The following is a 23,629-nucleotide window of genomic DNA, read 5'->3' on the forward strand; positions in this document are numbered from 1 at the left end:
CTTCCTTGAACCAGGTGTCGCTTCGGGTTCCGTCTGACTCGGAAAGCTGCAAATCAGCAGGTTCGCCAAGATAACATTGTCATCGGGTTGAGTCCTCCACACCAGAGGAATCCTGCTGACCGGTTTTGCTGACGTTCCCCCTTTTTGTGGGAGGGGGGGTGCGCGCGCGCTCATTGTGCTTTCTGTTTAGAAAAACCTACAGGGTAATTAATTTCAGGGCCATTGTGCTGCTGTGGCAGGCTTCTGATTTATAGCCCACGGAACAGCTTCTGGGTCAAAGTGCACATCCGCTGTGTTAATGCTCCATGATCTTTACCCCCTCGAGGAAATGGCAGAGAATGAGGAGATTATTGCTGCCAGACTGGGTTCCTGGTATCAACATGATAATGCCGGCACAAATTAAGTGTGAGTTATGCATACAAAGCAGCTTGGCTTCAATACAGTAAGTGAATAGTCTAATGTCTTTCCCCTGGAGCAACTCTGGGTGGATAGGAGACATCAGCCAGGTTTCGGTACCAAATTGTTGTCCATGCATTTTTTTTCCGCCTCGCTATTAATTACACATAAAAGAGCCACTTTCGGAAATGCACGTGATTGCACTGGTCAGTTGTTGAGCTGATAGCCTGGTACAGCACTGTCTTTCTCTTCTGTGTTCTGTACAGCGCCTAGCACGATGCGGTCCTGGTTCATGCCTGGGCTCAGAGACATAATGGAAATAGAAAAGGAGTACTGTAATCACGGGATTACAGACATGAAAGTTGCGATATTACAACAAAAAAACTTCAAATCCAGACTCCAGTGAGAAACTGTTGAATTGGAATTCATTTGCAAACTGGATACAATTAACTTAGGCTTGAATAGAGACTGGGAGTGGCTAAGTCATTATGCAAGGTAACCTATTTCCCCTTGTTTTTTCATACCCCCCTCCCCCCCAGACGTTCTTGTTAAACCCTGGATTTGTGCTGGAAATGGCCCACCTTGATAATCATACACACTGTTAGGAGAGTGATCACTTTAGATAAGCTGTTACCAGCAGGAGAGTGGGGTGGGAGGAGGTATTTTTTCATGCTTTGTGTGTATATAAAAAGATCTTCTACACTTTCCACAGTATGCATCCGATGAAGTGAGCTGTAGCTCATGAACGCTTATGCTCAAATAAATTGGTTAGTCTCTAAGGTGTCACAAGTACTCCTTTTTCTTTTTGCTTGAACTGCAGCATCTTTCTCATCTTAGTCTGACTTGCCATTGTTCAACAGAATGGTCTCTCCTTGCCCTGGAGAAGGCAATTCTCATTCACCTTTCAGTGGAAGGCCGGCGGTGCTCTTCTTCCTGACCACCCACCCTTTCTTATTTGCATCGTCCGTAAGGTTTGTCCAAAGCAGCCACCAGAGCTGCCGCTGTCTAGGCACATGGGTGTGGTAGGGTTGCCAACCCTCCAGGATTGTCCTGGAGGCTCCAGGAATTAAAGATTAATCGTTAATTAAATCTCCAGGAATTCGTCCAACCAAAGTTGGCAACCTAGGGTGTGGAGTGCATTGCAGAGCACCAGTTGATGAAATGCAAGTGGTAATTGGGTGGGGTTGCCAACCGAGACCCCCTTAGACTTTCACTGTAGAGGCAACAAGTATGTGGTTATTACCTAATCTGTGCACATGAGACCAGACTTTCAAAGGAGCTCAGGGCCAGAATGCTAAGTGCTCATTGTTCATATCTGATGCCTGCTTTTTTTCAGAAGGACTTCAGCTCCCAGCAGTTCACACTGTTCTACTTTAAAGCCAGATCCCTGGTGCCAAAGTGGAAGCTGAGCTCTATTTATTTGTATTGCGGTGCTGCTTAGGAGCCCCAGGCACAGACCAGCACCCCATTATGCGAGGTGCTGTACAAACATAGAACACAAAGAGGGTCTCGGCCCCAAAGAGCTGACCCTTGCCATCTCAGTAGCTTTGAGTCGCCCGCCCCAAACGTTTTTTTTCTTGATTTTGTTTTTCCCTGACCTTTTTTCAACTTCTATGTGGAAACATTATTAAAATTTTTTGTTTGTTTGTTTTTTTGTATACTGAAAATCTAGTTTTTGGTCAATGAAAATTTTTCACGATCTTTTCAGTTTTAAAAAATACTTGTGAAAAATTCTTCCTTTTTCATAGAAAAAATCCTGTCTTCTATGGTCCTGTCTTCTATGAAGCAAACTTAATTTTAAAAACGTTCGTTCACTCTGCTGAGCTTTCTTGCCATAGCTGGCACCTTGTGAGCAGATTGCCCTTGTGCAGGAATTATCATGGCAGTGAAGGTTTAGTGGAGGAAACTGCCCCTTGGGCAATGTGCCCAGAATCCTAGCAGGAAGGTGCGTGTACATGGTGGCTTATTAGCTACACTTTCTTGTGGGCTCCCAGGAGCCCCTTGTTAATTTTCCCCCTTCCAAACTGAAGGGAACAGTGGAATAATTAGCTCTGCTTCTAACGTCATCGTCCCTTTCTGCATACTGCTAACCATCTCTAGGTAGACGATTTCCCTTTGGGATGGTCCTAACTTTGCCTCTCTGAAATGGACCAAATGTCTCGTTTTGAAAAAAAACAAACTTTTTGGTTCCCTACCAAGTCTTTATCCTGCTGACCCCACCCTGCTTCATATTACACACACTGAACACAACTCTCCAGAATCAATCCACTCAGCATAGTGTTCACACCAACATTTTAACGAGGGATTCCCACAAAATTCCCCCCTTAGCCTTAGATAAACCTTGTGTCTTGATCAGTGTGTCTGTCAGGATGTGCGGAGTCTCTCAGTGGTCTTGATGATGACACAGCATTTGTATTTACTTGGGATTATGAATGAACAGGTTGCTCGGTTGCTTGCCCTTTCCCCATCCTCCCTTCATATTCCATGCATCTGTGGGGGGACAGGCTTTATCACAGGCTAAAGGGGCAAGTTTTTCCAGGAATCTCTTGTTAAGAAGTTGGAATGGCAACACTGGTTAGCAGTACAGCTCAAGGTCTGTGCCTTCCTTTTAAAAAACAAAACAAAACTCGTGCATCCAGGACTCCAGGGAGAGAGAAGGGTTGGGGCTAATTTCCGATCCAGATTGGGGTTTAGGCTTCACTTTGGGATCTGCTTCAGTGACAAAAATATCGAGCTGTTCTCATGAAATTTCACTTGCATCTGGAAAATTAGGCCTTGTTTTGGTTTGCTTGGGTTTGGTTTTGGATCAGATCTTGAACCAACACTGTAGGAGCAGATTGGGTCTGAGGATTCAAAGCTCAACTTCCCTCCCCCACCCTAGAACTATAAAGGGGGTTAGATTTGGGGTTTATAACTTTTCCCCATCGATAGTATGCGTGCTTTGCCATTTGCTGGGCGCCAGTTCAGCGTTGCCAAGTACGGGTGGTCCTTGTCCCAAGTGGCCTGCGGTCTATATCAGACACGCAGTGCTGTCCAGACACCTGTATTATACTCGTTGTGCAGGTGAAGTTCTAGTCTCAAAACACTTCCTTTTTCCCTGGTGAAAAGAGGGTTAACACCACATTGGAATATATCCCCAACTCAGTCGGCTAGGAGTTGGGTCCTAATTTATGTTCACTTAAATGGACTAGGATTTGGGAGACCTAGGTTCTTTTCCTAGCTCTACCACTGGCCTATTGGGTGACTTTGGCCAGCTCCCATCACAGACCTGCCTCTGCCTTGCTTTCCATGCTTTGTCTCTTTACATGGGGCAAGGGACTCTCTAGCGAGGGACCTGATCCAAAACCGGTTGAAGTCAATAGACTCCTTTCAGTCTACTTCAATGGGCTTTGCATCAAACCTTATTCGTGCAGTGCCAGGGACAACCGGGCCCCACTCTCAGTTGGGGCTTCTAGGTGGGGCTGTAATCCAGATGAATAAATAAATGCATGGAGATGGGTGCATTCCCCAAAGCTTCTGTGATGTATCAGACAACTCCTAACCAAACTGCAGCCCTACCGCTCTCCCGTAACTGGCTCCAAATTCCTCAGCCACTGGTGTAGTCAGCCACAGGGGCAAAAGCTTTGCTGGTTTTAGTGCCAAATCAAAACCCTTGCAAACATATAATCCTTGCTAATTTATCAGTTAGCTCCCGGCTGCAAACATTAGTACACAGTACTCCTAGATCAGAATTACAATCGATTTGACCATAAAATTATAATTACAGCAGTAGTTTTGCATTATGCAAGCACCTTACATTGATTTCTCCCTCCCTTCCTCCCCCCCCAAACTGTAAATTCTCTTTCCATAGCATACCAGCTCCCTGTCTGCCATTGACCATATTTTAAGTCTTGTCCACCATGGATGGAATTTTTTAATCAGTGAGCACATGCTTTCCCCTCTGCATAAAATGTTCATTGCAGTTGTAAAAACCACATTTGAGAGGCGAGTGACAACAGAAAGGAACTGGATTGTGCAGTCCCGACTCAGGTTGGCAAGCGCTTACCTAGCTATGAGGTTCCAGTGACCCGTGCATGCAAGCGCCCACCACTGTGAGTACTGCTTGCACAATGCAGCTTAGTTTAAAGGGTTTGATGCCTTGGGGCACTGGAGCACCTCAGGATTGGTGCTCTGGAACTTTTAAATAAAATGAGCATTGCCACTCTCCAAACCCACCCCGCCTTGTACTTCTTTGAACACACAAGTGGTGTCTACAATGCAATCAGGAGGTGTCCTTGCAGCAGTGTGGGGATACCTGAACTAGCTTTGATCAAACTAGCTCGCTAAAATTAGCAGTGTAGGTGCAGAGACCTGGACTAGCCACCAGACTCATAGCCAGGTTTCTGGGCAGGATTGTATTCAAGAGCAGTACAAGGCGGGGTGGGTTTTCAGTGCTAATTTTATTTAAAAGATCTAGACCCCAGAGCACCAATTCCTAGGTGCTCAAGTGCCTTACGTGTCAGAACCTTTAAACTAAGTATCTATGAATGGCTGGATTTATGGTGACCCGGGTGTTTAGCTGTCGAGGCCGCTAAAAATCCAGTTGGCAGGGTTGATGGGCTCCCTACCTGGCTCCACGTGGCTCCCCGGAAGCAACAACTAGTCCGTCAGCTCCTAGGCATACGGGGCAGCCCGGGAGGCTCTGTGCGCTGTCCAAGCACCAGCTCCACAGCTCCCATTCACCAGGAACCACAGCCAATGGGAGCTGTGGGGACAGCGCCTGCAGACGAAGGGAGCATGTTGAGCCCCCTGGCCGCCCCTCTGCCTAGGAGCCGGAGACACTTGTTGCCGCTTCCGGGGAGCTGCCCAAGGTAAGTGCTGCCTGGAGCCTAAACCGCAGCCCTGAGCCCCCTCCCACACCCAAACTTCTTCCTGGAGCCCATACCCCAGCCCCTTGCCCCAGCCCTGAGCCCCCTCCTGCACCCCAACCCCCTGCCCCAGCTCAGAACACCCCCCCGTACGCCAAACCCCTCAGCCTCATCCCCCAGACGTGAGTCCCCTCCTGCACCCCAAACCTCTCATCCCAGGCCCCATCCCAGAGCTCACACCTCCAGCTTGGAGCCCTCACCCCGTCCCATGCCCCAACCCCCTGCCCTAACCTGGAAACCCCTCCCACACTCTGAACCCCTCAGCCCCACTCCCCAGACTGGTGTCCCCTCCTGCACCCCAAACTTCTCATCCGTGGCCCTATGCTAGAATCCATATCTCCAGCTGGAGCCCTCACCCCCTTTCATGCCCCAACCCAGAGCCCCCTCCCACACCCTGAACCCCTCATTTCTGGCCCCACCCCAGAGCTCTCACCACCAGCCAGAGCCCTGACCCACTCCCACACCCCTGCCCCAGCCCAGTGAAATGAGTGAGTGAGGGTGGCAGAGAGCGAGCAATAGAAGAAGGGGGGATGGAGTGAGCAGAGGCGGGGCCTTGGAGAAGGGGCGGGGCAAGCATGTTCGGTTTTGTGCAATTAGAAAGTTAGCATCCCTAGCTGGATTGTGCAACCTTTACTCACAGTTGTGGGCACTTGCTTACTTGAATCAATGGGACCTCAAACCTAAGTAAGCACTTGCCATTCTGAGTTAGAATTGCATAGACTAGCCCTAGACCTCATGAACCAAACTTGGCTTTTGCGGGGAAGGGCCGAGTACTGTTCTCAGTTACACTGGTGTGAATTAGGGGTGACAGCACAATCAGTCCCAAGGGAAATCTGGAGTACCTGTATGGAAATAATTTGTTACTCCAGGTTTACTGACCAAGAGCAGAACATGGTCTCTTTTTTTCATTGTCCTCCTTGAGCAGCAAGTTCTCCTAACACTTAATAACAATGTCTACCAACACAAGCATATTTGAAAATCAAAGGGATTTGAAAGTTCATCCAAGGATATTTTCCCTGGTCATTTCCCATGTCCTCTGGTATCCATCACTTTAAAAGTGATTTCACCTTTTAGAAATGCTCAACATCATACATTTTAGAAAAGCTCATTTTACAAGGTAAAACATCTGTATTCAGGCTGTAAAAAGAATACAGCTGTAACGGTGACAGGAAAAGCCTCTGATTTTTTTTTTTTTTTTGGACACATCATCTGTATTTTTAGTCTGCTGCTTTGAATAGGAAGAAAATATTCCTGCAATCTGTCTTTGTGCTTTAATGTTAGTTCACGTTTCCCATGGAGGGTTCTTTCTGTGAAAGGCATAAAAAGGCTTTCCCCAGATGGCTAAACCATTTGGAAACCCCAAAAACCTGGACTAAGCTGACTTTAAAACAAACTTTCATTTTAATCCTCCCAAGCATCGTGGTTTGATCCGGAAATGGAAAAAGCATCACGCTGATCAGTATTATACCTTTAAATTCATCTTGCCCTCGATAGATTGGGGGGCTGAATGGGTGAAAGGAGGGTTCCCTCCCTGACCGAACGCTAACATCGTGTTCAGAAAACCCCACAGCCAAATCGATATTGCAGAAGCATCGTTTAATTAAAATGCTCATGACCAATATTTAATTTATGTTCCTCCATGGGGGGTGGGAATCCGTAGGCATTGGACCGCGTGCAAGCGGTGGAATAGAGCTCAGGGTCCAACATGTGCTTAATGGGAATCCAAACTAGCAGCATTGAGAATGTAGGAAGTTGTCGCATTTCCCCCCGCGGAGCTGACACAGCCGTGACAGATGTGGGCTTCAACAGTAAAACACCAAATGGCCATCTTGACCCTATTGCCATCCTAATAAAAGCAAAGCAGACACCCTTTCCTTTTTTCTTCTCCTCTGTTTGTTCGTCCAAACCTTTCAGGCTTATCATAATTTGTCGCTGTCGGGCCCAGCTGAGCAAACCTATTTAAGGAGATCAGCGTGTGGAATGCTCGCCACCTGGGAGAATTAGCTATGTTGCACAGAATCCACGTTTCAGAACCCTCAGGATGCTAAAAAAGGGTGTGCGTTTGTTTTAGCAGGTTTTTATGAAGCATGGACTATGCTGAATCCTAGTGCTTCCTAGATGATGATCGAGAGAGACGACAAATGGCCAGGATCTAGAAATGGTGAATTGAAGGAAGGAAGACAGTTGAGAGGAAAAGAGAGAGGTAATGAACTTCTGCTTATCTAAAATCCCCTCTGAAGCTTCCTTCACTTCCTGTCTAGGGCAGATTCTTTCATTTCCTTCCAGGTGCCACACTTTTTTAGATTGATCTCTTCATTTTTTTAATCCTTTCCGACTATGAAAAACTCCCTCAGCTTCATTGGTCCCTCTCACGATTCTCTCTGAATTGGGTCACCTCAAAATCTCACATTTTATTTGGTGAGAATCACCCCAACTCCCCATAATGTTCCCTAACTTAGTTTCTTGAGAGACCTGTGTACCCTCTCTTGCCCTACGCTGAGCACTTTCCAAGGCAGGGGAGCATTGACAGGAAACAAAGCCAGGAATGCTGCAAGCGTTCTTGCAGAGGGAATGTCCTTTCGTGTGTGCGTGTGCCCTGCTCTTTCTCTGAACTGGGTCCAGTCCCATTTAGTCTTACTCCACCACTCTAGGGAGACCTGATCTTGCAATTGTTTCCATCTGAGGTCAATGGGAAATTTAGCTGCAGGTTGCTGGCAGGTTCCTGTCATGGCTTGTAATGTGAACTGGGGTACTCCAGCATGAAAGGTGCTATGTACGGGTTAGCTTATTATTTGTTATGTAATTTGGCTAAACAAACACAAGCTCTGTCGCAGATAGTTATAACGCTAAAGTGAGTCAACCAGGCTTGAAATTTGCATTTGGCTCTCCCCTGCCCCCCCCCCCCCCATCCTGCCCTATCCTTCTAGGTTTTACTTGTGAACAGTTGGTGTGTTTGAGTGCCTTTTGAAATAGGTTATTTAGCAATCCCTCTTCCCTGTTTTCTGAAGCACAGATGTGTATGTGTGTGACACTCCATTTCATAAGATTCACAGTGGTACGCAAGAGCAAAAACGGAGAGATGACAGGGCCATGAGTTGCCTCCTGTATCTTGTTCCATTTACCTTCACCCGGGTGGTGAGCACCTTTTTGTTAGCTCATAGAGACCATGGACCCAGTTTTCATTTACACAAAGGGCCCGTTACACTACCAGAGTGGCATAAAGTGGCCCCGGTGCAACTGAGAATCAGGCTCATTGTCGTCTGGTGGGATTAAAAAAAAATTAACAGAAGGAGAACTGTGGTCCTGACCCTGCTGTCCCTGACGCTAATGTTACTCCGTTGGGTTCATTGAAATTTCACCGGGGGTAAAACCGTTAGGTGGACTGAATCAAGTCCAGTATCTTAGGAATCCTTATATGCTGGATGCTACTCAGCAACCGTCCGTCACCTGCCATTGTAACCTGTACTAAGGTCTTCATTAAATGTCGGTTTAGATTAGTTTGTTTTTTTGCTTAAGGAAGAAAGAATCTGCCACCTCCACAAGAATCTGACCCATGGAAGCTCAGGGACCCACATTTCTGCAGTCTTCAGCAGAAGATTATGGGACTTCTGTGGGCAGAAAATGAAAAGTCAGAGTAATATTGGGAAAGAATAATGCAGGGGAAAGAGAGCTGGTTAACGACCTGATACGAAGCATTCCCAGTCTAATGTTCACTGTTGTGTGTTGCCTGAGCTGGGGCTAGCCAGCAAGTTGCAGTTGTCTTGCAAAACAAGGTGGCTTTTGCTTTTTATAACCCGCCTGGGTATCTCATCTAACCTAATGTACGGAATGACCGATGACTTGCCCATATCAGGCGTTCCAGGACCAGAAGGACGTGAACAACCTGTGTGACTGTTGCAGTGCTCTCCTGCTGGACTTCTGGTCAATAGGAAGAACTGGAGGCAATCAACCCACACAAGCATCTAAGGCAAGACCAGAAATGTTCCTTTGAGTGGAGCAGATTGCTGGTTAACTGTCCTCTGTCTGGTGTGAAATAGCTTTAAAAAAAAAAATCCTCTGAAGTCACTGGCTTGACCTGGATTGGAAACGACACTTGAAACCAGACCTCTGAGTTTGGGAAAACGTCCAATCCCAGGCTTCTTAGCTTCTGGCTCTGCTATGAAAGTGTTGCCAAGAGAAAGCAGTAGAAAACCTGGATGCCGCAAGAGAAGCACTTGTGTGGCTCTGAGAGAGAGTCAAAAGAGAGCTTTTTGAGCAGAGTGCCAGCTATAAAGGCAGATGTGGAACTCTGAGCAAGGAAACTGCCCCACTTTGATCCTGCCGTGCTCAGGGAAATGTGACTTTGTCCATTCTTGTACATAAACAAGGTTGCAGCAAAGGAATTCCTGACTCCATCACCAATTTCTTCTCCTAACAGAAACTACTTGCAAAAGACCAAATATTGACTAGCTGCACAGGCTAAAAGAGGTAACAGCACTATCCCTTCCATCAGTGCTTCAGGTCCTGACACTGGCCTATAGGAAGGTCAAATCTAGGATCTCTCCAGAAAACTGGCCCTTTTCTGAAAGGAATGCGTATGCAGGTCTATATGTGGTAGACACTGCTAGGGCTTGGAGCCAGGTATTCTAGCTTGCTTCTAATTACTTCAGATCTGCAAAGGACTCGCTTGGACTTGGGAACGGCTTACAGACTTATTTCCCAGAGGCATGCGGCATGTGTGTCCGGCTTTCTTTATTCCCACGTAGTCTCTATTGAGCTGGACAGTCAGTAACTGTGTGGCACTTAGACATTCAGCAGAGCTAGCTCACCTCTGGCTTCCCCTCTCGTCCAGGGAGCTGCCCGTTAGGAAGCCTCCTGGAGACCCTTGAATACAATCTGTCTGTGGAATCGCTCGGTCAGCCAGCCAGCATTGCGATTCACTCAGTAACAGGGCTGGAGAATGTAGGCTCTGTGCTTGGCACTCACTTTCTAATCCCTAGAGGAATGCGTCTGGGGGGAGGGGGGAACTAATTATCAAACCTGTCTCAAACAGAAGCATGTGTAAACTGGAGCTTGGCTGTGGAATGTTAAGTATTTTGGAAAGAGTGGTGGTACTAGGCTCTACCGGGTGGGAAGCCAGGGTGGATTCCTACCTCCGGCTGTCACGCCCCAGGCCTTGCAAAGGTGGCAAGCCCTGTGCAGGCAGCCCTTTGAGGCCCTTGGCTGGAGGGAAAGACTTCTTCCTTGCCCGGTATAGATCCTGTTAGATGAGAGGGGATGATTCTCTGGCAGAGTGGGAACTAAGAGTGCGAAGATCTGTGCAGCTGAATGGGTTCCTGGAGCGCAGGCTCTGCTGGGTTGGCGTTGGCATGATTCCTTGAACGTCACTCATGTTGCAATGCAGTTCTGGGCTTGGCTCAGAATTGCCTGACTATGGCAGAGCCCTAATGACTTCAGGTTCACCCAACCCTAACCAAAATGCATCCTGCCTGCCTTAGTCCCAGAAACAACTTAATCCCCCTTCAGAGCCAGAGGAGCGATAACACATTCCTTCAGAGGCAGACATGCCTGCATTGGAGAGAGAGCCTTTTCTGCCCAACTGATGGCCATGCACAGTCACGTGCCATGCACGTGTGATCGCGTATCATTCCTGCCGATCATAGGTGCCAAGCACAACTCATTTAGAGCCGGGTTCTGGCCAGCCCCTCAGTGGGTGTACTAGTTCAGGGGAAGCTGCTCATGCCCTTCTCCCTGCCTTATGTCCTGCATAGAATCCTCTTTGGGTGGCCTGGTTCATTCGCTCCTCCAGGCACTGGCTGCATGGAAGGGCGAAGATCCGCAGATGGATGGAAGATGCTCTTTGTGCAGCAGAGCACATGCTGCTGAAAAGCCCCAGGGGCTGAGGCAGTCCTCCAGCTGCTGAACAGCCTTCCCTCCACGTCTCCTCTAAGGCAGGTCCAACCATGCCCAGGGCGCCGTCCACGCCCTAGATGGGCAGCCTGCCCAACCAGGCATTCAGCACGCTCTGCGGGAGGTTCTGCGGAGGAGACTCCAGTGCCTCCTTGCACACAGCCTCCCCTGCTACTGCCCCTTGGAAAGCCAACAGGGGAAAGTAGAGAGCTCCTTTCTCAGCTGCTTCTGGCTGTCAGCAAGACGGGGGACTCTGCATGTGCGCAGGGAAGACCCACAAATACTGCCAGGGAGTGGGAGTGGGTAACAGTTTGAGAAAATCCCAGTAGGACGGAGAATGGCTTACGACAGCTGTGTGAAACACACCGAGGGGCTTGTTATCTCCACGTTCAGCAGAGACATTAAACCGCAGGATTTGTCTCTGTCTGTCCCACCCTCTGAAAGGCACCTTCCCCTCCTCCACTGCAAGAAAGACAGCAAGAATATATGCACCCGCAACAGCTGCTTCAGCAGCTCAAGAAATATTGTATAATTATCCCACTCCTGGCCTGCCAACAGCTTCAGCAAGTGGCACATTTATTATGCTCTCCCTCCCGCCCCCCCATTTCTTCAAGAGACCAGTTGAGTTCCAAGCTGTTTACTGCATGTAGGAGTTCAGAGAAAACTCTGTGCTCCAGGGCAGCAGAGACCAGCCTCAGCCCTTCACGTGCAGGCCAGGTGGGTCCTTCTCTTTACCTGTTGTTGTGTGATGGATTTGCCCGGTAGGAAGAGAGGAAGCTAGTGACCCTGAGGCTGCCAAAGTGAGATTTACTATTTCTTGATTAACTGGGTGCTGCTGCCATTGCCAGTTTTTAGCAAGGAGAGGTGGCCAGCTCAGGAGCCTCGGGAGGAAGAGCATTAATGGATTCAGACCTCATGGGTGGGTTAGGGTTGTGTCACATGTGGATAAGGTGCTACCATTGCTGCCCTTCTTACTGATTCCTTCCATCCACTCAAGAGCTAATTTCACTCAAGTAGCAGGAATTTATCTCCTCATTAGCATTTTCTATAACATCCCACCTCTTCCTGTACTGTTTTCTTTCCTTTCCATACACACCCCCGGCCATTCCTCCACCCCATCAAAACCTGTCTCCTTTGGACTGTGTGTAGAGCCGGGGTCTGGGAACTGGGACTCTTGAGATCCATTCCTGTCTCTGCCACGGAAGAGATAAATCCCCTTGGGCAACTCACTCACCCTCTCTGTACAATTAGAAGAGCGCCTACCTTCCTCGAGGGAATTTGTGAGGCTTAATTAATGTTTGGCAAATACCTGGGCAGCCTTGCAATGAATCTCTGTAGAAGTGCTACAGACCAAACCAAAACTCAAAAAGAAATATGGCTTTACTCCTCTCTTAAAGCATTTCCTTTTCATTTCTCCTATGATGCCTGCACTATCTTCCCTCGCCTCCATATGGTGACACTTAGCCCATCTAATCATGCTTTCCAGTGGACGGTAATCTATAGACAACCATGGTAACAGAGGCGATTGAGTTTAATCTCTTGCTCTTCAACTCTTTCCTTCACTTGGATTGGCAGATTTTGCTTACGGTGAAATAAGCATAAGCTACCAAATGATACAAATATACAAATGACACCAATGAGGATGTCCGATTTGAGGATTCCTGTCAGCTTCCTGGAACTCGAGGGCCTGTTTCTCATTTAAGGCTCCTTTAGAGTGCCCTGGCATGTAATTTACACCCACGGTATGGCTTGTATAGTCTGCTAGATTGACAAAAAGGAACCTTAGGCCTGGTCTACAGTAAAAAATTAGGTTGACAGTTTCATTGTTTAGGGTATGAAAAATTCACCCCCCTGAGTGATGTAGTTAAGGCGACTGAAACCCTGGTATAGACAGCGCTAGGTTGACAGAGGAATCCTTCTGTCAGCCTAGCTACAGCCTCTTGGGGAGGTAGATTACATACACCAGCAGGAGAACCCCTCCTGTCCAGTGCAGACAATACCTACACGAAGTGCTACAGCAGCACAGCTGTAGTGTTTCAAGTGTAGACAGGTTTTTAGGATATGTCTAACTCACGTGTGGGTCTGATCAGAGGCCATCTACTGGCTCAGGCCCCTATGGGCAAGTTCACACAAAACAGACTGGGGGGGGGGGGGGGGGAAGGAGAAGGAGGTCTCCCTCATCACTGTTAGCCCAGTGGTTGGGGTTCTCACCAGGGATGTGGGAGGCCCCCAGTTCAAGTCCATCATCCCCTGCAGTGAGGAAAAAGGATTTGAATAGAGATCTGCCACTTCTCGGGTGAGTGCCCTAACCCCTGGGGCTCCCTCAATCCCTCCTAGTGAAGCTGTTCCACTGAGAATAAATAGAGTAATTGGAGCAGGGGACTGGATACTGGGTCTCCCACTCCTGGGTGAGTGCTCCTACCACCAGGCTAGAGAGTTGATTGTGTCTCCTCCCTCTCTGCCTCACGTGATTCTTTATTTATAGCCAGCGGAACAGCTTCAGCAGGAGAGATTGACGGCGCCCCCCCTCAGAATACATTATAGCGAGTGAGTTGGCAGACCCTGATTCAAATGCCTTTTCATTGGGGGACTTATACCAGGGGTCTCCCATATCCCTGCTGAGCACCTTAACCACTGGCCTAAAGGTTGTGGGAGAGGTGGTTGTCGTCTGCCACCCCCCCCCCCCCGTCTTTTTGCACAAAATGGCATAGACCCGAAACTCCAAAGAGTTTCCACCTGCGAATTGCTAGCAGAGCTCCGCACCGCCCTGCCGTCCGGATTCAGGCGCTTCGCTGATCCCCAAGAGGCGGCGATGCTTAGCACACACCTGTCTTGTGGGCGGCTCCCAGCATTTTGTGATTCACGGTCTAAGGCACCCCTCTCGCCCCCTTCATTGTACAGGGAGTCTAGGCACCTAACTCTGCCTTTGGGAATCCCAATGTGTTCTGGAATTTTTTTTTTTAGGTGCCTAAAAGTTAAATGTTCTGACACTGGGCATCACTCCACCGAAGTACCTGTGCGAATCTAGGCCACAGAGCGAGTGACATGTCTTAGGTCATGTGGGCATTCAACGGTAGACAGTCACTTGCACCTGGGTCTTCTGCCACTGGACTATTTAGCCTTCAAAGGCCAAGCCCCTACAGAGCAAAAGCTGCAACCATTTCTTGCTACTCTGTCAAGCCTAGGCTTTGGCTGGCATGTCCAAGAAAAAAGACCTTCTCCTTACTTGGCGTTTTCTCAGACTCGCCGTGTTCTCGGAAAAGCTTTATCTCCCTAGTCAGAACAAACAGATTTATGAGCAAGTTCATTTTATTGTTGCATTGGGTTTTAATCTATGGCCAGTTTCATTTTCCTTTCACCTCCCTAAAATGAAGCATATAAATATGCATCTGGTGCCCTTATTTAAGACTAATGATTCATAAATGTTACACACGTGTGTGTGTGCTCACACACACACACATATACAGAGAGAGAGAGAGAGAAAAGTGAGAACTGAAGAATTTGGTAGAGAGCTGCACCCACTAGGAAACTTGCTAAATGAGTCACCGGAAACTGCTGGGCAGGAAGCAATGTGCTCTATTCTCTGACTTCCCAAGGGGAAAAAAAAAAACCCTCCTACAAAGCAGTGAGAAGTTTCATCTCTCTGACCTATGCAGAACACAGGCATTTCTCACCACACATTAGCATATGATTGAACCGTACTAAGGAGGTGACGATTCTGGCAGCGCTGTCAGATTTGGTCACTGAAAGCGCGTCGGCTTCTAGACGGGCCTTTAACGTGAGTGTCGTAGCCGGGAAAACGGCAGCTAGGGACTGCATAGAAAGGCCTGGATCCTCAGTTGCAGCCAAGATGCGCTTGTGGGGTGATGGACGTATAAGAGTGGCTTTAAACCACCTCTGGGCTTCCCCCCGATCCTGCGCTGCTCTGCCTTGGATCGGTACCCTAGCTCCCAAGCTGCGGCATGGCCAGCCAGGGATTGTTGGCACATAAGGATGACTAGGCCAGAATAGGGGTAACATAGGAGCTGCTCTGGTAGCTCCTCACCGACCAGGGTCTCCCTGGGCAGGGGGAATCCTCCATGGGGCAGCTTTGGGCTGCTGGAGCATTGCAGAGCTGCCTAACTGTGCAGGAGAATGGGGCCCAGGCAATATGCCTGTTGTTGGTGGCTTTTGGGAAACGGTACAAAGACCCAGGGATAGGTGGAAATGGCTGCACTGCCAGTCATGTTAGACACCCTCACAGAACAGTCTGGGGTGTGGGGCCTCCCCCATTTCTGCACTATCGGGTGGACTAGGGCTTGGTAAGGAATGCATGCTCCTCCTGCTCAAGCGAGACAAAAGCCTCCAGCGGTCCAGTGCCCCTCCATGTCCATCTCACCGTAATTCATAGTAGAGTCATCGACAGCCTTGTCCATCAAGGGAAAATGTGATTGGCTGCTGTCTGCATCGCAAGTCAGTCGGGCGGGGCAGGGCGTAGAGAGAGCAAGATTCCATTATGCCTGGTGCATCATTGTCGACTTTACCAGATCAGCCCTGATGCCTTATTAAACAGAAGGAACCCAGCTTTGCCTCAGGCACTGAGATCACCTTGCTGTGCCCGGTTTTGACCCAGTTAAAGCATACGGCCAGCTGAGCTGTAGGTGTTTGCACGGCAAATAAGGCAAGTGACAGGGGCATTTCAGATTTTGATCTTAATAGTGTTTGCTCTTCTGATCTGGTTATCACAGCAACGAAAAACAAATCTGTCCATATAATATCAAAGGATGTTTTAATCACCTTTTATAAGATATCTTGATTTGCAAATCTCCAAATGCAATTCATAGCCCAATCCTGCTCCTTTTGAAGTAAATGGCAAAACTCTCGTTGGCTTGAGTGGTAAAGGTCAGGCCATTAGCTACTAAGGAAAAACGGGACTTGCCTATTTAATGAATTTTGACCTGGGCCTAATTTTCTCTAGAAGTAGTTTTGATCACCATAACTATAGAAGCAGTAACGCAGTGGCTGATCAATGAATAATCTCCCATTGGTTTTTGTGGCCTTTTGGATGCGGTCCCTAAAGTTCTAGTGTGGTAATTATTTATGTTGTAACAGTATAAAGGTGTCAAAATAGTTAAACATTAGATGACTAGTATAGGCTTGATACAGTAGATTTTTGTGGCTTTTGTTCTCTTATAACGTGCTCAAGCACAAGAAAAATTCTAGGCTTTGTCTTGGTTTAATGGAGGGTGGAAAAGATTCGCAATAAACATGCTTGTTATGAACCAAAGATGTTTAGGCAGGTGATATTTAAAGTGCTCATTGTATCTTGCCACCTGCTGTACTGGAATTCAACACAGCCAGTCTTTCTTGAAGATTAAATGATTGTTGGTATATGCAGTTTCTAATGTGCTAAAAATGTCTCCGGTATTAGCCTCTGAGGCATTGAGCTGATCTTTGAGAATTGAAAGCCAGTACAGAATCAACGTTCATGCTCACTTTGCTCAACCAAAGAGACCCTCTAAGGCCTAGGATGGGATCCCAAGCTTGACACCAAATGCATATAATTAGCTGCTTTCTCAACATGATCTGTCTCAACATGATCCAAGGTTACCTATACACTCTAAAACCTCATGAAGGAGGGAGGCACAGAACATTGAGCTACAAAAAGGGAGAGATCTGTGCATGTCCTTCCTGAAAACGTAGCCTCTAGAGTCCAATAATTTTCCTTTGTGCATGATAACATCTTCCAGCAGTAGCTGAGAGAAAGATTGTATATCATGAGAGGGAATTCTAAGAATTTCCACGCTGAATCAGACCAATAGTCCATCTAGCCCAGTATCCTGTCTTCCAACAGTGGCTGGTGCCAGATGATTCAGAGGGAACGAGCAGAACAGGACAATTATCAAGCGATCCATCCCCTGTCATCCAGGCCCAGCTTCTCACTGTCAGAGGTTTAGGGACACTTAGAGCATGCGGTTGCATCCTTGACCATCTTGGCTAACAGCCATTGATGGACATATCCTTCATGAACTTATCCAATTCTTTTTGAACACAGTTATTCTTTTAGCCTGCACATTGAGCAGATGTTTTCAGAGATCTCTGCACAATGATTCCAAGATCTTTCTTTAGTGGTAACAGCTAATTTAGACCCCATCATTTTGTATGTATAGTTGGGATTGGAAAACATAATGTGCATTACTTTGCATTTCATCTGCCAGTTCGTTGTCCAGTTACCCAGTTTTGTGAGATCCCTTTTGTAACTCTTCAGTCAGCTTCAGACATTATGGAGTAATTTTGTATTGTCTGCAAACTTTGCCACCTTACTATTGAGTGCTTTTCCAGATCACTAATAAATACATTGAACAGCACTTGTCCCAGTACAGATCCTTTGGGGACCCTGCTATTTACCCCCTCTGCTGTGAAAACTGTTTATTCCTACCCTTTGTTTCCTATGTTTTAACCAGTTCCTGATCCACGAGAGGACCTTCCCTCTTATCCCATGACAGCCTACTTTGTTTAAGAGCCTTAGCTCAGGGACCTTGTCAAAGGCTTTCTGAAAGTCCAGATACACTACAGCCACTGGATCATCCATGTCAATGTTTGTTGAGCCCCTCAAAGAATTCTAATAGATTGGTGAGGCATGATTTCCCTTTACAAAAGCTATGTTGACTCTTCCCCAATATACTGAGAGTCTATAACTTACAGCTGTTGGGATATGGAATCGTTTGGTACAATAAGGATTTTCTGAATCTCTTCTCTGGTTTTCCCTAAAGACCTCTTCCAATCCCAGCCTGCGTTTTCATAAGTGTTGTGATGGAGCATTCAGAAATGACAACATTTTGTTTTGCAAAGTCAGAAATGGTTCTGCTTCAGTTGCATTTTATCCGGTCCACAGAGTCTAAAAAGATGGACGATGGTCACACATACAACTGTGGGTTTAGTCTATCTCTCCCATGCACCCTGGTGAAAAGGGGATTTGTGGAAGGAATGAGTGTGGGGGGAAAACAACACGAGTGCTCCATCGGGTTCAATATTCTGGTCATAGGCTAGGTAAACAAGGAAGAGCCCATGTTAAGCCTGAGAGTGTGCAAAGGGTGGAACAACTGCAGAAACAAGATTCCCAGATCCCCTTAATAAAATTACGGCCGTGAGCAGATATTTCAGGAACTGCATGAGTTAAATACAATGAGCCACACTGCACTCTAGTGTAACACCACTGATTTCAGTGCAGTTGCACTAGGGGTGAATTTGATCCAGAGGTTTTTATTCAGCTTCACTGAGTTATTGGGCCATCTGGCTGAGCGCTCCGTAAACCGTGGCTTCTTCAAGTCCATGTGGGAAAGCAATAGATTTTCTCAAGTGGATGTTTCACACATTGCATGGCCCAAACATTTAAAAAAATATCTTTGACAATTGCCTTCTGTGTTAGCAGATCAGACAGAGCAAGAGTAGATCCCTTTGGAGGAGGCTAAAGGGGATTTATTTCCTGGTGTCTAGATGTGGCCTTAAAATATGAGAAATGCAGAACTGGCTTCAGGCATCATCCTGAACAAGGGGTCGCCTGTGAGCTGCACCCCTCCAGGAGCAGACTGGTGAGGGCATTGTGACTCTGAGTCACACACTTCCCAGTCACCACCCTGGAACGATTCAGCTCCACCTCCCCCACTCCTTGGCCAGTGTAACTAAGTCTCTGTCTATTCCTTGCCCATCTACTCCAAGGAGGGATGAAGCAGATATGGAACCCAAAGTCTGGATAGCCCACATGGAGATATTTACTCCATTTTGCAGGCACGTAGGCCAAGACACATTCTAGGTCTGAAGAAATGGGTCCTAGAGGTGTGACCTCTGCCAGACTGAAGACTCTCTGTCAGAGGTGACCACAGAAACATATAGAAAAATAGTTTTGTTTTGTTTTGTTTTTTTTTACCTGAGAAGCAAGAGATGGGTTTGATGCACTGACCACACTGCTTGAACAACATGAAGGACAGGCTCCACTGTATTATCTGGCTACAGTCTACAATCCTTATGCACTGAAAACTCCAGGGCAGTGGGGGAACATGAGAAATGCGGGAGCAGGCTGTGAGATTAAGCCCCTTGAGTCTGTGTAAGTACAAAGTGTGCAATAACTAATAGGAACACCAACCTAGGAAATAGAAAGCTAGTGGGGAGTAGAGTGTCTGGGTGAAATTCTGGCCTGACTGAAATCGGTGGTAAAACTCCTATTCTCCGGGGCCAGAATTCCACGCTACAATGGGAGCTTAGGCCCCAATCCCTGAGGCCCTTGTAGCGGGGGAGGAGGGGGTCTCTTAAATCCACTGCTGCTGTGCGTGCTCTCAGCGACAGGTCTCCAAAATTCACAATGCAGGATCACAGCCAGTTGACCATTTTGCGATGGATATCCTAGAACATCACTCTCTGAAATGTAATTGTTGCTGACAGAAATCCAATGAAGATTAAGCATATACAAATAATTGTATAGTGTAATTTTGTATCTTAAATATGGGACACCATATAGCTTAAACATAAGTGACTGATTTCATTTTACTTTGAATATATGGACAACCCACCTTGTGAAATGCACAAACCATACAGTATATGGAAAACCAATATATCTTCCATACTGGCAACAAATCATAGATTATTATTCTAGGGGTGAAATATCCTTGCTATACCACGGATTTTGGAGGAGACACAGCTTTTCACTCCTGCTTCTTGACTGAATTTCCTAACCTGAGGAATGATCTCACTCTCTGTGCAATGATTCAGGTTTGCTGTAAGGAAAACTTGCTTCTCAGAAGTTCTAAACAGTGTGGCTGGCAAATGTAGTGCAATTCTATAGGTCTGTGTGAAGTACGACCTGACTTCTTGATGTGGAGAGAAGCACAGAGTACAAGCTGTAAGGATGCAAACCCTAAATCATGACAATAGCAATATCCTGGGGCGGGGGGGGGAGTGTCTTCAGCCTCCTGACTGGGAAAAGGCTACTGAGCGCACAGTGCTGAGAGAGATCACAGTGGAAGCTATGTTTCATCAAATGGTTTCCCCTGAAGTCAGTAGGAGTTGAGGGCACTTGGCACCTGGCCGGATGGAGTGGCTTAGCTTACTACAGTGCTACGAAACGTGGGAAGTGCCCCTAGGAGTCTCGGTACCACACACAAGGTAGTATGATGCCAGTGCGGACACAGGGCGTTAACAGCAATTCGACTGTTGTTCTGTAGCGTGGCCGCTCTCCCGTCTGGTATGCTAAAGTAAGGGAAGTAACTCGAAGGCAGATCACGTGGGTTAACTCTAGCAAAGAGGCAGTGGAGGATATAAAACAGCAGAGCCCACAAATAAAGGCTAGCTTTCTTGACTGTGAGCTAGGAGAACTGCACGTAAAAGAGGAGTCTACTGCAAGAACGCTCTTCAGAGTGTTCGAAGACAGCCAGGTATCGGCAACTCACCGCTGCTCTTCATGCTTGTGAGTTTATGGGTTTGGCCCAGTAGACCTAGCAGCTAGCTGCACGGTGAAAGGATGAATCAGCAGAGCAGGGCACCTCATGTCTGACAAAGGCTGGAAATGAAATGCTTGATTAAATGAGCCCTGAAAGGCAGGAGGCATGAAACCCGGTCAAGGGTTTAGTTATTGCCTGCAATTGTGGTGGTGGTGTGGGGTCGTTGCCCAATTAGGATAATAAAGGGGAGCTCCATTTGAAAATTAGTGCCTAGCTTAGGTGAAATGTACAGTAAAGTCTCTGAGCTGGTGAATCCTTCTACCCAATGACTGTGGCTTGCCGCACCAACGCTGTTGCATCAGGAGGAGAGTGAAGGATGTGGCCTGCTGCTTGTCCATGCCTGCAATGTTGGACTTCTGGGTCTGCGCTGTGCACAGACTTCCTGGCCATACTCTCCCAGGTCCGCTTCTTCCCTCTTCAAGGTGCCTTGGTTCTGTTCTGCAGTAGGTGCAGAGACTCTATAGTAGAGAATAAACCTCTCTGTTGCTTATCCACAAATGTAGGCAGAAACCCCTAATTTCCACTTCCTTTGGGTCTTACATAGCCACGAAACGTTTTGGGTCATGGGAGTAAAAAGCAGACCATTGGGGTCTAAGGCTTTCCTCCAGCCTCTAATTTAGTCTTTACTCCGCTTGACTGCCTTTTAACGAAACCTCCTGGATGATCACTGGCAGGAGTGTGAAGATTGTTATAGCTGTGCAATACCCTGCAACTTTCATGCGGAAATGTTTCTATCATGTCAATTGAAATGAGCAAATAAAATGGGATTTACAGCAGGAAAGTCCTACTTTGCGCTCTTGTTTTTTAAATGTCGCACCACGGGAACCTTTCCTAGGGCCAGCACATGTCCTGGGACATGTGTTAGTGCAGAATAGAGCTGCATAAGACAAATTGCGCTTGTACAGGCTTGCAGGCTACTCCATCTGGATACACGCAGATGGAGACAGAAGGACGCTCCATACCAGCTCTGGCCGGCTACAAGTCCTTTGGTTTTGGGAAAGCTGGACAGCAGAGCTGGTAAGAGTGGCGAAGATGGGTCAGGCACTTGCATCATGACCAAACGAACTACTTTCCTCAGCAGAGGATTCAGATAAAACAACTTCATTCAGCAGAAACTAGCAGCAGTTAAGGCCAGGAATAAAGCTGGCTGCATGGAGGAAATGTATATGCTTCATCGGTTGGGTCAAACCCATATAAAGCAGCAAACTCTGAAATGAGACCTAGGGCAGCCGAGGCTGCTGGCAGCAGGATTTGCATGAGGATGTTCCTGGCCATGGTGGTGGTAATGGATGTCCCATCCCGTCCTGTCAGACAAAGGCAGCGTCTGCTTCTCACACCAGCTTGTCTAACTTTCAGGCTGGGAAGATGATCTTGTTATAGGAAGATTACGCTAATGAAAAGTTTCCTGAAATCAAGCTCATTTTGTGTTCAAAAACATTAAAATAAATGGCTTCTAATTGAATCTTATAAATGGTCCCCTCCTGCTAATGAACTGCTATTAATTAGAATTGGAAGAAGGCAGATCGTAAACACGGTGGTAGTGCAGAGGGAGATATTCTGGCATGCAGAGCCCTGAGAAAGACAACGTGGTTTCCATCTGAGACAGGTTCTCACCTGTCCCCTGGAGAGACTGGCTTTGTTTCTAGACCGAGCACACACACCTCAAAGTGGTGGTCTGTCAGAGCCCTTTGGTTTCTCCCCGCTTTTGGCAAAGAAAACGGCACCTTCTGTCACCCGTGCAAATGGCCCTCCTCACCGCAGTCCCCCCGCGCCTTGTGCTCATCGATGGATTTGAGCTTCACGGCACGCCGGTGAGGTAGGATACTATTTTTCCCTATGGGAGGGATGATGAAATGAGGCACAAGGACTTGCTTCAGGATCTGAGAGGAAGTGCGTGGTAGACAGGGCCGGCTCCAGGCACCAGCGAAGGGAGCAGGTTTCTGGGGTGGCCAACAGAAAGGGGCTGAACTCCATCAGTTATTGGGGCGGCACGTCTGGGTCTTCGGTGGCAATTCGGCAGCAGCTCCTTCATTCCCTCCCTTCCACTTCGGAGGCAGCTCAATCGTTTTTGAGGGTTTTTTTTTTGCCGCTTGGGGCAGCAAAAAAGCTGGAGCCGGCCCTGGTGGTAGAGCCAGGAGGAAGGACGGCCTGGTGGTTAGGGTGCTAGCCTGAGCTGTGGGAGACCTGGGTTCAATTCCCAGTTCTGTCACAGACTTCCTCTGTGATCCTGGGCAAATCACTTAGTCTCTCTGTTCCTCAGTATCCCATTTGTAAAACAATGGTAATAATGGCACCCAAGGGCGTTGTGAGGCACTTCGATACCATTATACTGGGGCCAGATAAGTAGCCAGGAATTAAACTTGGTCTCTTGAGTTCCTGTCCACAGAACCATCCTGTGTACCGCGTTGCATGATCTGAGTGCAAAGATCAGCACTCGACCTAGCTGTGCTTGAAACCGAGCCCCTGAACGAATCAAAAGACCTGAGCCTTTCAAATAGAGCAGCGAGGAAAAAGGTATTCAGCTTCATGGAAGAGTTTTTGATGTTTCAAAATGTTGGTTTAGTTCTGATTGAAACAGGTCCTTCAAATTTTGAAATGACTCTGTCAGCTGGAACAGAGCCATAGACTGGGGAATCCCATGCCTGCCTGGTGGGCTGCAGAGCAGCAGGGCAGGTGCGCTGGTAGGAAAGCAGGCAGGGTCCCACTGAGTTTTTGGAGAAATTTTGCTGAAATGGAGCCATCTCTGGGCACTGTTTTAATTTCAACCAGTTGTCCGATTCTGATGAAAAACAGTCCCATGGGAATTTTCCTGACCAACTGTAGTTTCAAGGCACATTGAGCTTATAGCAATACCTGTATCTAACCAGTCTCATGCGACGTTTCACATAGACACAGCTCTGTATTCTGCATAGCAGATTGGCTGCTCAGTTAATTGACTTGGGACAAAAATCATCCTTGCCTGCA

The 23,629-nt window shown here is 47.5% G+C and overlaps 1 long non-coding RNA gene across 1 annotated transcript in view; it reads left to right on the forward strand.

Moving 5' to 3' along the window:
- Positions 1-324: 324 nt before the first annotated feature.
- The window catches only part of LOC140898909 (uncharacterized), a 39,466-nt gene continuing 16,161 nt past the window's right edge, over positions 325-23,629 (forward strand). Inside the window, exons 1-2 of the long non-coding RNA XR_012155134.1 lie at positions 325-405; positions 7,375-7,506. This is a non-coding gene — a long non-coding RNA (uncharacterized LOC140898909). The remainder of the gene's footprint in view (positions 406-7,374; positions 7,507-23,629) is intronic.

This window comes from Lepidochelys kempii, chromosome 15 (genome assembly GCF_965140285.1).
Source record: "Lepidochelys kempii isolate rLepKem1 chromosome 15, rLepKem1.hap1, whole genome shotgun sequence".
Classification (NCBI taxonomy): domain Eukaryota; kingdom Metazoa; phylum Chordata; order Testudines; family Cheloniidae; genus Lepidochelys; species Lepidochelys kempii.